The sequence below is a fragment of the Lates calcarifer genome, linkage group LG7_1 (assembly GCF_001640805.2).
Source record: "Lates calcarifer isolate ASB-BC8 linkage group LG7_1, TLL_Latcal_v3, whole genome shotgun sequence".
In the NCBI taxonomy this organism is placed as follows: Eukaryota; Metazoa; Chordata; class Actinopteri; family Centropomidae; genus Lates; species Lates calcarifer.
Window position 1 is genome coordinate 5,577,231 of NC_066839.1, and position 15,773 is coordinate 5,593,003.

The following is a 15,773-nucleotide window of genomic DNA, read 5'->3' on the forward strand; positions in this document are numbered from 1 at the left end:
AGCAGCATCACTGGTACATTGTGCTCCTGTGTCACTGACTGACTGCAGCCACTGATTTATCACTGAGCCACAAAAAGGCTTCCTTTGTGTCCCTGTATAAAAGCCAGGAATGTTGGACGCTCCATTAATTAGGCAGTTTGTTGTGCTTTTGCATGGGGACACTGGTAATGATTAAGCAACCTGGTAGACACACACACACACACACACACGAACATACAGTATAAATGCCGCTCTATTTCTAGATTTTCTAGGACAATTCTGATCAAATTTCAACAATGACTGTGATAATCCTGCACTCACCTCACTGTAACAGCAACATGATCATAGCCGGTGAAATTTGTTTTCAGTACAGAACAGAGAGAGATATATAGACTTTAATGCAATATAATAATCACAGTATTTCTGTATGTAGTACAAGGCAAGATGCAGAAATGATTGATTTAGAGTCCTTATTACAGCAGGAAAAAAACCTCTTAAACTGTGTTGTTTTGGTGGACAAAGTTCTGTAGCGCCTCCCAGAGGGCAAACAACAAAATCCTACTGAAGTACAGAGGTATCATTAGAAAAATGTTCTTAAAATATTACAAGTATTCATTATGTAGTGGAAGATACTGGATAATTATTACTGATGCATGAGAGTGTAAACAGCATTGTAGCAGGTTCAACTTGAGCTAAAATTAACTACTTTTTATATAGTTAAGCAGTTTAACCTGTTTTTACTGTATAAATTTCTGAGTAAAATCTTAATTTGCAAGTTAACAAGTAGCTATATTTATCAAATAAATGCAGTAGAATAAAAGGTTCAATAGTTCTCTCTAATATATACATATAAGTGCTTTATTCTACATACAACATTCACCCATTCACACATGTAGGAACCAGGGATAGAAGCACTGACCTGACTAGTTGACTAGTTGCAGTTAAACTCATTTCTCCTCATTTGAAATGTTTTCCTTGAGTCATCTTTCGCTGATGACAGAGAGTTAAAGTTTCTGTCAAGCCAAAGCTAAAAACAACTCATGTTTCTCCATAGCAGTGAAAAATCTGCACAGAGGAAAGTTGTAGAAGCAATAGTCAAACAGTAGGGGTCAGTATAACCATACATAGCTACAGCAAATACAAGCACAGTGCCCAGTGAATGTGCTATAAATGTAATCTAATGCCTCTTAACAGGCGCTCTCTCACATGTCTGCTTTCATCTGCATTGTCCTTGGGCGATCATGGTATCATCTACACTGGTCAAAAATACTACTGTGTCACAGTGTGCACGTACTCAAAACAAATACAAAGGATGATGCACAGTAAAGATATGGCTTTAAAAACCACTTGGCTTAATACCAAAGACAACATCTTCTTGACCTTTTTCTTAGTGAACATTTATTCTTTAATTAAATGGTTGGACTGCATCTTCCACACAAGGCACTGACCAGGACTCTTTAATGTGCAGACAGGAGGAGCCAGGAACAATTTGTGAATGACCTGTTCCACCTCCAGAGCCATCATTACAGTATGCAGATATTATAATATCATCTTATTTACACACTCTCCTATATGCAAGCTTTACCGTACCATCAGCTGCCAGTTTATTAGGTACACCTAGCTAAAACTAGTTCAGGCCTGCACTCATCCAGCGTTCATGAAAGTTGTAATGTTCTGCTGTATTGTTGAACTGCACTGGATTATAAAGAAAGATGTTTGTTATTTAATCTACCCTCCCTGATAAAAATAGGGTGGACAAAATAATAGAAACACCTGCCTGTATAACGCCAAACTGCAGTCTCGCAAATGACCATCGAGTTAAATCGACACTTCTCTAAAACAGTTTCAATAAAAACAGAATTTATTGCAGTACTGTTGTGTTGGACTGCACCAGTTATAGCTAGGTGACTGTATGTTGTTGTCAGATGGATCGTTTGCCAGTAACGCTCAGTGATAACACAGAGTTTCGAGCCAACGACTGAAGGCAGTCACACTTATTGTGCTTTTTCTCCATCTGTCTGTCGCACAGCTAAAACAAATGTCAAGAGATGTGGTTGCTTTCCTGAAATAAATCCAAGAGTGTTACATCAGCCTGTTCATTATATTTCATTTTTCAATTCGTATAAAATTCTATCAACCAGTAGTAGTGCAGTCCATATAAACCATGTTATAAAGACAATATTTAAACAAAAGATCAATTGACTTAGAATTACAGAACAAGCTGAACACAAACTATATGATTATCTGAACCTGCTTTATTCAGACTATTTGGTCATTATACTTTCATTAGATGCTTCACATGTACTGTTAATTCCTTAAACTATTACTACTGAATCTGTGCTTGTTTCATGTCACAGACCATTGTATTTTCTGGTGATGGATGGGTACTTAAACAGGCTAAAATGCCAGAAGCCATGTTAAAGATTACTTCTTCTCTTCTTTTAGGTTTTTTATGGTGGTTTTCCTTTAAATACCAGTAACTAATCCACGGTGGGTGTATATTTTTACCACCTGCAGGTGAGAATACAACAGCCAAGATGTCGTTTTAATGACATGCTCTGTATTTAATGAGGAGAGATCACAAACCAGCATTATAAAGCTAACGTCCCACAACAAGCACTCTACATTCACTGCAACACAAAACACAGATATTATCATATTTTAAAATGTTATCCCAGGCCAGAGTTTAAAAATAAACCAGCTCCCAACGAGAAACACTGCTTTTTCCCTCCTCTTCTTTCTTATCTCTTTCTCTCTCTGTGTGAAGTATAAATCCTTCCCTCCCTCCTTTAGGCTATAAACTTACTGACCCTCTTTGCTGCAGCAGTAGTGCTCATCCCTGCATTGACTCCCTCAGAGGAGAAAATCAATAAGCACGGGTCAAAACAGCCACTGAAGGAAGGAGTATTGGTAACACTATAAAACCATCAGCAGAGGATTTATTGAGGATGCAACCGTGGTCTCAGCACAGAGTATTAGGCTTGGTGTGATTTTACTTGTATCTGTGTTTATAGCTACGCTATACTATGTCTTCTTTAAGCTTATTAGCTTGATCCAAATGTTTCCAAGTACAAATACGTGGGTACCAAAAGCTTTTCTTTGAAGTAAATACTGATGCTGTTTGTAAAAAGGTCCAGCTGTGTTTGCTCTTTCTAATAAAGATGAATTATTTCAAGGTGTGCTGTGCTCGTGACTTTTTATGTCGTATGAGTAACAGTCACGTCCGGAGGCATCATGTTTTGACCATTTCCTTTTCTTGTGAATGTGATATCTCAGGAATTCCTTGAGAGAATTTCTTCAAATTTGGCACAAACGTTCATTTGGACTCAAGGATGAATTAATTAGAATTTGGTTGAAGGTCAAAGGTCAAGGCCAAATCAAATTCATTGTGACTTCATAATGTTCTGCAAAAAACACTTTTCAACACCATAACTTGTGATCATATTTCATGCTACTCGACTGGTTGGTGGAGGCACACAACCTCAAGGTGGTAATCCAAGTTTTTGGAACGATTCTTACCTATTCTATTGTGGTTTGGATGCCTCAGTTTGGCAAGTAAAAACTGTCTGGCTAAGCGGGTCAATCAAGGTGATCAGAGCTTGATGAAATAAAGAGTGGTCAAGTTGAAAGTTGAAACTTTAAATTAAGTATAAATTCCAAATATCAAAAATGAGCAAAATGTTGAGCTAAAGCTAGAGAAAGATGAACAGTACAATGAATTTCAATATATTCACACACAGGAAACCTCTGATAGGCCTAATGTGAAGACATCAGCCTTTCTCCTTTCCACACATGCCTTTCACCTCTCAGCACTCTCAGCCCTGTTCACGAATATGCCGCCACGGAGGAGTATCTTTGGCTCCACGCCTGCTGGTGTCCATGCCGCGCTCATGCTCCTTATCAGGTGTCAGATGTGGGTTTGGTGTCGCTGAAGCCCTGTCCATTTCTCTTCACGCCCTGCTTTTTGAGCTTCATTACATGGACCAAGTAACAAAAACAAAAGCATGGCACTCATCACTTTTCAGTCCAGGGGAAGTGAAAACTGCAACCTAGTTTTTGTTATGTTGGACCAAGAAATCTGTTGGGGCATTCAGGGCTATGCAACAATTAGTTAATTAATAATTTACTCAATCTCACAGAAAATTAATTGCCAACTAGTATGATAATCAAATGATCATTTTAGAGATTCGTTATGCAAAAATACCAAAACATTTATTGTTTTCAGTCTCACACGTGAGGATTTGAAATACAATTTGACTGAACGTCATGAATTTGACCTGCTAATCAGTTAATGGATACATTTGAGCAACTCCTGCAATCATCTGACAGAGCAACATCAATGTCTCTCATGATATATACACAAATATATGATTACAGATTGTGTCAGAGGCAACACAAAGTTCATATCATACATGTTTGCCAAAGACAACAATACAGCATTGTTTGTTAAAGGTTGAGAAAATCTGGATTCACCAAACCCAGAGTTTGTCCAGTGGAGAAAAAAAAATGCAATAACGCTAACTGAAAACGTCCCATCTTGAACCGTCTGCAGAGTTTGGAAAGTCCCGTAGCCAACCGTGGGAACATACAACATGAAAGCCGGTGGCTCAACACCAGGATAAGTGAATGAACAGTTCAGATGCAGCGTTGTCTCCTCAGCCTTATTGGCAATTAGTGGCTGGTAGGTCGACAGGAAAGGCAGCAGACAGTGTGTGAATGTCATCAGAGAGCCTGGGTACAACGAAGTGGTCTCCTACAGTAACACCAGCAAATCCAGGAGGCAGGTTTCAAAAGGTTTCTTTGGTTTGGACAGAGGTTCTTTATGAGGATGAAATGAAACAAATCCTGTGATGTGTTCACTCCAATCTTCATCAACTGACAACCCACAGAAAAAGACATCACAAAGACGAAGTTCAGTATAAAGTCAGAGTCATGGGTTTGTTAGTTTTCAGTGAGCACTTCATGTTACCTGCTCTCTGACGAACGCTGATCTGGCTTTTTGATTTCTTCAGATTAAGAGCCTAATAATGCTTTTTCTTTGTCATATAGCCTGATAAACATGCATGGTTTCTTGAGCATCTGAGTCTTCGCTGTCTGAACAGCCCCACTGACAGATATTTTAAATAACCTCTGTTAGATGTAATGCCAAAAAAACACAGAAGTTATTACTCAGTTTACAGCGGACCAACAAAATATCAAGAGCCAATTCTGGTACTATTGATGCATTTTAAAACTACACAAAGACAATTTTTTTCAAGGGTTTACAGCTTGTGATGGCAGGTACCAATTTATGAAACCTTGAGAATAACGAGAAGAAAATCGTTATATGACGGACGCAAGTATCACCGTCAGTCGGTTCATGACAAAGCTATGTAAAAATCTAGAAATATCCTCTATGAAGCATTATTATAGGACAGAAAAAGACACAGCACTGAGAATATCTGTACAGTACAGTCTGAAGCCATTATTGTGTATTTGTCTTGACACTGTACAGAAAGATGCCTATGGTAACAGAGCCAATATGGCCTCAAGTTATATTTCATTTTACCCCGTCTTATAGAACCTTTTTTTAAGAACGTATGACTAAGTTAATTTGCATGTTAAGACTTTCTGTCCATGCACGATTTCAGATGGGAAAATGCTGAAGGAATGTACTTTTACAAGAATGTATCTGTGAATAACCACCAAATCACTTCCCCTGAGGATTTGTCAAGGTGTTTCAAACCCCATGCCAATGTGGCTCACACCGTCTGTGGTTGACAGGGTTAGTAGTCACACTCTCCAGAAGTTATTTTTCTGTGACGATAATGGCCGAGTTATTTTGAAGTTGTTAATCATCCTGGTGGGTATGATGACTTTCTTTCATTAGGAACTGGTGGAGGTCTGAATTTTAGGATCAGGATTTAAGGGTTCTAATAAGCAGCTGTTGGAAAATATTCTGAAGGACGCATTGTGGAAGTTTATGTCATTAGGTATATTATTATGAGATTATTTCATTATTACTTATGCATTAACATTTAAGTAGCATTTTAATGTTGATGCTGGAGCAAAGTCTAACTATTTCACAGACATTTTCATCTCTAATATTGTATAATATTTTCTAAAATGATGAAAACCTTTTGCATCCAAATGTTTAACAAGCAGTAACTATGGATGTTAAATCAATGTATTAGATGAAATACAATCTTTCCCACTGGAGTTAAAGTGTGAAGAAGTGTAAAGACAAAAAAGTCCAGTAAAGTCAAAATATGTCAGTATGACAGTACTGATAATAGTAAGGTAGTAAAGGTAAATGCTAGGCATTCAGTGAAGCTGGAAAAGAAAAAAAAAAAAAAAAACACTTAAAAAGCAGCAACTGACCTCATATTATGGCTCAGTTTACTATTAAGTGTATTTTTCTTATTTCTGTAGTTACTGTACTGTACTGTGTTGGCAGGTTTCAAATGGTTTGAAAGTCTGGTTTAATTCCAGATTTTGTTTGAAGAAACGCCCGAGTCCAAGCCCTTAAAGCCCGATAAACACACTCAGTTCATTCAGGCTGGGAATCTCGATCATCGGGTGGAATTTTCTCCCTCGCTTTGATGTTTCTCCAAGGGTGACTATTTATACAGCCAACACTTGTTGTCTGGAAAGTGCAAGCCTCTGCTGCAGGGTAGATCCCCACTGTACACAAGCACATAAACACGGCCCGGGCTCACAACGCTGCCCTCCTTATCGACAGGAACCCAAAGTTCCTCCAGTGGAAATGTCTTTGTTCCCCCCTCGGCTGCCACACAATGAGCGCGACTCTCTGGAGTCGGCTGAAGGCACTGCAAGCGAAGGCCTTCACTCATTCCACACATAGCGCGGCGAAGGCGCTGACCTTGGCAAGAAGCTATTAAAATTGTTCTCCGCCGAACACACGTATGTGCAGTCACCTTGGCACACAAAAACACACTCGTGCATACAGCAAAACATGTTTTAGTAATACCCTCTTGCTTAAAAACAAATGAGAGTGGAAAGACAAATTACTGCACTCAAGACTAGAGGTACATTTTCCATTTATCTTCATGTCCGTCAGAGCATGTATCCCTTTGTCAACCATAACCACATCCATCTACAGAAGCTTGATCTACAGCACCATATTACGTTGTATCTAGGAATGTCCAAAGCGAAAAATGCCCAGCAGAATTTCACCAAAGTCATGTCTTCAAATTGCATTTTTCTGAACAATATTATAAAGAAAGCCCAGATATTCAGTTTAATGTCATATAAAACAAAGAGAAGCATTAATTCCTCAGTTTTAGAGACTGGATACAGTGAATTTTTGGCATGATCAATTATCAAAATACAGGAGTTGCCGATTAATCAGTTGCAATTATCCGGTCATGGCACTGACTCTGTTTTTAGTGTTACAGTAATTTCTGTCCGTTATTATTGTAATCAAGACAATGTTTTGTTTTATTGACCAAGCAATTAATTGATTACTCTTGAAAATAATAAGAAATGATCAATTATCATAAATTGGATGAATCTATTAATTTATCTATCCTTTATATTGTATTGATCAACTACCTGATATCATATTGTAATCTCCCTATAAACGCATCTGTCATTTTATTTATCATTTCTATTCATTGCCTATCTATATGTCTATCTATCAGCACAAGGTGGAATAACTGCACCACAGATTCACCAACTCAGACTCTTGAGAATATACACCAACCCACTTACAGTATCAGCAGAGACGCACAAAAATACGCACAAACACACGCACACCCAAACACACTCCCACACATGGATTTTCCCTAATGACTTGCCTCATGGCAGCATTCAGTTGGGGCTCCATGGAGGATGAAATCCTGTTACAGCTGGCTTTTCATGATGCCTTTAACCGCATTACACTCCCCTCTCAAGTCTAGATCCAATTTCCCTATCAAACAAGGTAACACACACACAGCCACGCTGTGACGAGGCTGCCTGCCTTTAATGTCGTCAAAAACAAAGTATGTTTTTCTTCTCTCAGTATCTCCAGTGGCTGGGCTCTCTGGGTAGATGGGAACGGGAACTCAGGCAGACAGACAGAGGGGGGAGGAAGGGGGGAGCAGTGGGTGAGTGGATAACTAACATGACTCTGGAGGATGTTTATATGTCTGTGTTGTACTCATGATAATACAAAGATGAGGAAAATCTTCCTCAGTAGGGACATTTTGTCAGCTCTCATCTGTTCATTAGCTTGTTTAGGATTAGGACTTGGGTTATGACTTATAATGAGGATGTAAATTAGGAATAAATTAGGTTATGGGTCAAAGATAGGCCTGTAAGAGATGGGTTTAAGGAGAAAAATACTTAAATCTTGCTTTAAAAAATGTCAACCTGGACATTTATCTTGTTTTTTTAATCTTTTAGGGAGGTTTTATTGTTTTCTTACTTTTACCTAACTTAAATTTCTATCTGACACAAATGGTTGATTAAAATAGACAGAAACTGGATCAACATTTTTGACTTTTGATCAACAGTTGAAGTCATTTTCAAGCAAAAATGCTTAAAAATAGCTGGTTCCATCTTCACAAACATGAGAAGAATTTTTTGCTGTTTAGTGGCACTATAAATTGAAGGTTTTGAAGACAAGGCTCTGGATAAATTTGCTGTGTCTTCCCAGCACCAAACAGCAGACAGACAAAGTCAGATTATAGGTGAACGTGGTAGGACATTTAGCATTTAGCTTAAGAGCCATATATTTCCCTAAGGAGTTGGTGAGGACCAAAACAGCACTAAAGGCAGAGCAAATATTGGACTTTCAGTCACCAGGTGGTCCAAATCAATGTAAATGTTGGTCCATGTCTTCTGGATGAGTAAATGGGCTGTTTGCAAACACATTTCGCCATTTCAACTTTATAAGGTCACAATATGTCAGTGTTGTTTGCACAGCTCCCAAGCAACCAAAAACATTAATACTGCTTTAATATTATATTGACAATTATAGTTGAAGTCCTAATGCTAACATAGCTAACAAGCATATTTTTAGCATCAAAATCAAAGGTAAATGTCACATTTTCATGTCAGTTATCCCACGGCCTCTTTCAAGATTCTCCAGTTTCCACCAACGATCAGTATTCATTAATCAATAATTTCAACATAAAACACAACTTTATCTATCCCTATTTCCAGGTGCCAACATGGGCAGGTGTCACCTACTACTGCAGTTTGCATTTTTTACAGGAAAAAAAACTCCATAGAAGAAATTGTGTATTTCAAAACTGACATGAAATTAATCGGCCACAATTTTGATAATTGATTAATTATTAAAGTCATTTCTATCCTTTGTGTTGTATGAGAGTAAATGGAAGAGTAAACATCTTTGGGTTTTGGACTGATGGTTGGCCAAAACAAACAACTGAAGATGTGACCTTGGACATTTCTCTGTATCTTGTTATAGACCAAACAATTTATCGATTAACCTGAGAAAACAGTAGGCAGATTAACCAGTGATGAAAATAATCATTCGTTGCAAACATGATGCATTTAAATTCTTCAGGTTTTTTGGACTAAAACATGGAACTAGTTAGGATGAGCAGTAGGCAATCAGCACAATCAGCTTTACTGACAGCCAGTGATCTTTAAGGGAAGGTGGGTCCACGGGAGGTCACGTTTCCCCTCCCCCCCGGTCCCGGCAGTAGAGAAACAGTCTGTCTGTTAGAAAGGCTGCTGCAGCATCGGCAACATGTTCGTCTGCAGGATAAAAGGCCTTCCTTATTAAGTCAGCTGTCACATCGGGCACCTTGCCAAGCGGCACATCCATCCACTTGCTATTCCCAGCTGTGCCCTTATTGCTCTATGCCAACTGTCGAGTCCTAGCATGACCTCACACAACCCCGAGTAAGAGGTTTTTTACTAGCCTCGTTAGATTTCTCCGCAATCTGATTCCCTCTAGCATAAATAATACAGGTGCTCAAATAGCTCTATGTGCAGTCTACAAATGTAAATTAATCAATTTAAAGAAAAAAGTCTAATTATTGTGCATCCATGCTTGTCTAGTGGGTTCTTACATGAACCAATGACAATAGGTTGCAACCACATGTGAAGTAATGAATGAAAGGGATCATTGGCCTTAAAGAATGCAATCAATTACCATTACGTGGGAGTCTCCCAATAACTTTCAATTATCCTTTCATTTAGTCATTGTAATTGACTTGATTGAGTATAGATGAAGTTGACCTCTGATCAGCAATCTAAGGTCGCGCCTGTCAAGTGTCAAGTTGAGGGAATTGATTTAAGGATCGAATGGGTTTTCTGATGGATTGATTTTCTTTTCTTCTGGAGAGTGTCCCTTTCACCACCTTTCTATCAATGCAGTACAGAGAGGCATTTAAACATTCATCAGTCTTCAAAAGCTGGTAACTGCATTGCTTTTTGAGACCAGGATCTTAAAGATTTTTCGGACTTTTCAGTCTGAGAGAAACGAAAGTTTGTCATCTATCCTGTAACATGAAAAGTGTATTTCCACAGTTTTTAACTGGTGTTCTTCAGTAATCTCTGATTCTTTCTGGACAAACCAATGAATTGAATTAATGAACTATTAGTTGCAGGTCTACCACCATCTGACATTTCAAACAGCAAATGATTAATCAGTTGATCGAGGAATTAAGTGATAATGAAAACTATTATTAGTTGAAGTCCTATTTCATCCATAGCAATGTGCTGGTTAAATGTACACTCAAGAAGTACACAGTAAGGTGTTGTAAAGGGAATGCAGGAAGTTCAAGAACCATCTCTACTGATAAAATGCCCTTGAGCCACACACCAAGCCCCTACATGATGCAGTTCAGCTGCTCAGTCTCTAATAAAATATGAATTCTTGTCACTGCATTAAACTCTTTAAATGAGATGAAAGGTGCTACCACAAAACATTTCTTTTAATACCTGCTATTTTGCAGAATAAAGGGTCATTAACCTTTAATGTTTGAGATGTGAATCAGAGTGAAAGTTTTGAGTTTCACTTTGTTTAATGCGCTCAGTAATTTTCTTTGGCTCACCCGTACTTGACATGGCCCATGGCAACATATTTCTATGACATGCCCGAACCAACTGAGGAATGTTCAATATTACAAAATCACTCATTCATTATTTCCTTATTCATTACGAACCAAAGTGCGTCAAAGCTGAGTCACACAGAGGGAGTGCCAATATGAAAAGATCAGCAAAGAGGACTGAATGAACAACAGGCTGTTCTTACTTTTTGTGCTTTTCCATCATCAAAACAAAACATTTTTTTCTGAGCAATTTAAGGACTTCTTAGAAGTTATAATACATAATACATTTTTAGCCTCAGGTGATAAAACAACCACATCACAGCGGTAATGTTTACATGCAATATTCGAAGAGGACAGAAACCCTCACTTATAGGGGGCAAAATGTGCTGCACAATCAGCAATGAAAAGTAATCAAGTACTTATGTAGAGCACTTAAGTATAGTTTTGCAGTACTTTTACTTCAAAACATGTTGGAGGCAAATGTTCTTTTCAGTCACCAGATTCAAATTATAAACACAAAATGTAATCAATTAAGAGATTATGATGTATCATTAATGATTAAAGCACTCAGTAGAATATAAAGAAGTAACAGTTGCAACCCCTTTACCAGCTGTAACATTACAAACTAATGCATCCATAATGCTCCAATAGTACAGTATATGATTCTAAAATGGGGGATTCTGCAAAATGACTACTTTCATTTTTTGGTACTTTTTGTGCAGTCTAACCTTTCAATGCAGGACCTTTACTTGTAGTAGTATTTCTACACCTAGCTAAGTAAAAGATGTGAGTATTTCTCCAGTCACTGTGCACAACAAATTTAACAGATAATAAGATAAATATTCACATTTTGCAACTCTATCAACACTATGACAGCCTGAATAGTGCAGGCCAAACCACAGCCAGCGGAAAAACAAGCTCATTTTACAAGTAAAAGAATGCAAATGCAAATACTGTCCACAGGTAGCAACAAAACTACAGCCAGGAGACGAAGGCAGTCCATAACAAACACGACTGAAAAGAACCAAAACACTGACTTACAACGTGCATATTAACACGAGCAGCACTGTACTCACAGTTGATGTAGAAAAGCTGTTATCCTCCGGATCTCAGCAGATAATAAATCCACTGGACTTGACGTCCTAACAAGTAACAAGAGGAGTAAGCTGAACTAGCTACCAGTAAATGTAGCTCAAAGAAAGTTATTTCCTCCACAAATCTGTCCTGAAGCAGCATGTTTGGACTGATGTAGCCGACGAGCTTGACTTTAAAAACGCTATTTAAACATTAGCAGCAAGTTTGTACAGAAATATTACAGTAAGGTTAGCAAACAAGCAGCGAAATAGCAGCTCACAGCTGAACGAAATTAGTGGATAGACGATCGCGCAGGTTATATAGGCCGCCATATTTAAAAGGGTGCGTTTGATATATGTTACAGCAGGTAGAGTATGTCACATGAGAGTGTGCCCGCGTCTAGTTGTGTAAACGGTATTCAAATCCTTTACTTATTTACAACAAAGTAGAAATACTCCATTACAAGTAAAAGCAAAGCAGAATGTACTTGACATGCCATTTAGCATCAGTCAACCTTATTTCAACCTTTTAATATGATTTTCTTTGTGATTATTCTCTTCATATTTTATGTAATTAATTTTAAATTTGAGTTCCAGTTGTGATTAAATAAAGTTACATGTATGTTACAGTGAACAAAACAAATGTACTTTCAGAGTTACTCAAGTATAATTTATTTTGTTTGGCTTTTGTGCTGTTTTCATTAGTAATGAAAGTACAAATAACACAATTAATAATAAATAGAGTGACTGATGTTATTTACCTCAATTGTGTGGATAATACTACTCACCTATGGACACATATAGCACTTTACACAGTACTATATGTTGAAGTGTTGCCAAATAGCACCAGTTCTGTCCTCTGATATAGGGTTAACAATCGACTAAATACACAGAGAACATCAGTCTATCTTTCCAAGTCAGCAAATACTTTTAATTTTATTGCACTGTACATACTGTAACTTGCCTCAGAGCAGCTCCTGAGGGTATTTTACACTCCCTGGTGTCACTCAGACTGGGAGAGGTGCAAATTGACCTTGCATATCACTGTACAGGGTGTTGGGTTGCATTGCACACTGTCACTTGAGCGTGCACAAACAGACATGCATGGAATATGTGGAAGCAAATATAGCAAGGAAAACTACAAGATGAAATCTCAAAAAAGCTCAGTCTCAAGCACACCATCTTTCCATCTGTCTGCTCGTGTAAACACAGGCTATATATGTGTGTGTATTGTGTGTATATATATATATATATATATATATATATATATATATATATATATATATATATATTCTGGATACATGAGCTTGAGCTTTGTTTTCCACCACCAGCTGCTAAAGGCCAGATTCTCACCAGATATCCAAATGACCAACAAGTGTACATGTGCTGGCATCATGCCACTGCATGGATGTGTGTGTGCAAGTGTGTGTGCACATATGCACAAGAGCCCCTTGCTGAGGTATGGAAGTACATGTAAACTCACAGTTTGTTTACCCCCCTTTGCCCTTTGACCTTTCCCCGTGACCTGCAAAATCCATGGCTGGGGAGGAGACCAAAACACAGTCTGTTAAAAGGTGATTTGTAGCTCTTTTCACATCAATGTGTCACTGTCAGATTATTTTTCATATTTTGGTATAATTACTCTAAAAACATGGTTACAATCCTCCACTTTATAGCAGTGATAATCTCAGTGTTCATCATAAAACATCCAGAAATATATTTTGCTGTTAATTAACTGGGCAGCACAGAGGTCTCATACAGGTAAAAGAAGAATGATATAAATATGATATCTAATGACTGACAAATGCAGCTTTTTGTCAGTCAGGGTTGAAATGACCTGTAGATTAAATGATTAGTTGATTAACAGAAAATTTATCACTAAATTATTTACATATTTTTAAGGCAAAATTATATAAAAATCCACAAATATCAGCTTCTTAAATGTAATTTTTTCTGTTGTTCTTAGAGTTTTATGATAATAATAAAATGATTGATTGGAGGAAATAAGACATTTGAAACTTGCACCATGCTCTCTGTGAATTAGCAGTTTATGCAATTTATATATCAAATAATTTAGCAGTTAATTCAGGAAAGAATCTGCAGATTATGAATAATGTAAATAATATTTTTTATCTCTGGTTAACATGATGCCAACTGCATATTTTCCATGTTACCTGTAGTTATATATAAAATTTGTCAGTGTAACTCTCATGTTTACCCACTAATCATTTGTTTCATCTTAACACATTTGTGTATTTAGACACATGCACGCGTACACACACGCTGAGCAGTTGTCCCAGAAAAGCTGCTATGGCACTGCAAGACTCCCCCCACCCCAGCCATTCCCTCCCCTCTGCCAAGTTACTGCACCCCCACCCCCTCCCGCCCACCTCCTGGTGCAGAGGGTACGTGTGGGGGGTTACTGCAGTGGCAAAACAGACCTGCAGTTCCAGCCAAACTGTGTACAAACACACACAGACACAGTCAGGACACTGTGGCTTGTTTCCCTGCCTCAGTCGGCCCACAGTGCCAGCTGCAGCCCGCTGTCCACCAGCACGTGCCAGCTTGATATCCCGTAAGGGCTGTGTTTGGTGTGTGTGTGTGTGTGTGTGTGTGTGTGTGTGTGTGTGTGTGTGTGTGTGCGTGTGCGTGTGTGTTTAAAGGGACGAAGGGCTTAGCCTAAAATCCTGTCACCCAGCTGCCTCCACTGTCAGATGGTCCCAAAGACCCACATCAACAGATGTACAGAGCAGCCACAGGGAGCAGAGCACACACAAAATACCATCTCACAGTCAGTCGCTCCACTTCAGTCTGTCTGTAAGTGCAGAAGGTGTGTATAAAAGAACCTGCAACCTTCTCTGCTTTAAGTACAGTCAGATAAATGAAACAGCCGTCGTCTCTACAATATAGCTGCTGACTTTCATAGCTGAATTCTTTCGGCCATTTTGAGCTCTGTAGTAGTACTACGTGTTTACAAATGCAGCGTACTGAAATGTCCTTGGCTGTTGTAAGGAGCCACTTTTGGAATCTGGTGTCAGTTTACTGATGCAGTCTGGGATCAGTGGGGGGGTATTGATGCTGACAGGCACAAAGGAAACTTGGCATCACACCACTACTACTGCCATGTACCAAGACATGTCAATAAATAAATGTTTTTATGTTGATTAGCAGGAGGTAGACGGTGTCATATGCTGCAATGTCATATGCTACAACACTGAAATTCATGCTGTCATTAACAGGTGATGAATAAAGATGCAAAATCTCAGTAACTGTCTTTATGTTATAACCTCCACAAGAGGTTAAACTCTGGGCAGAGTCTTGAAATTAAATGCAAATGCCTTGAACCACATAATCCAGGACTCTGCCAGAGACACAACACAACAAAATGTGTCTAGACACCCGAGGAAAGTATGTGGACACCCACATGTGTTTGTCCAACATCTCATTCTAAAACCATGGGTGCTGATATGCTGCTGTAACAACCCCGGCTCTTCTGGGAAGGATTTTGTCAAGATTTTGGAACCTGGCCACAGGGATTTGCTCCATGTTGGGTGATGAGGCCTGGCTCACAGTTGGCATTCCGGTTCATCCCAAAAGGTGCTCGATGGGGTTGAGGTCAGGGGCTCTGCACAGGCCAGTCATATTATTCCTCACCAAACTGGGAAAGCCAATTCTTTATGGACCTGTCTCCATGCATGGGAGCGCTGTC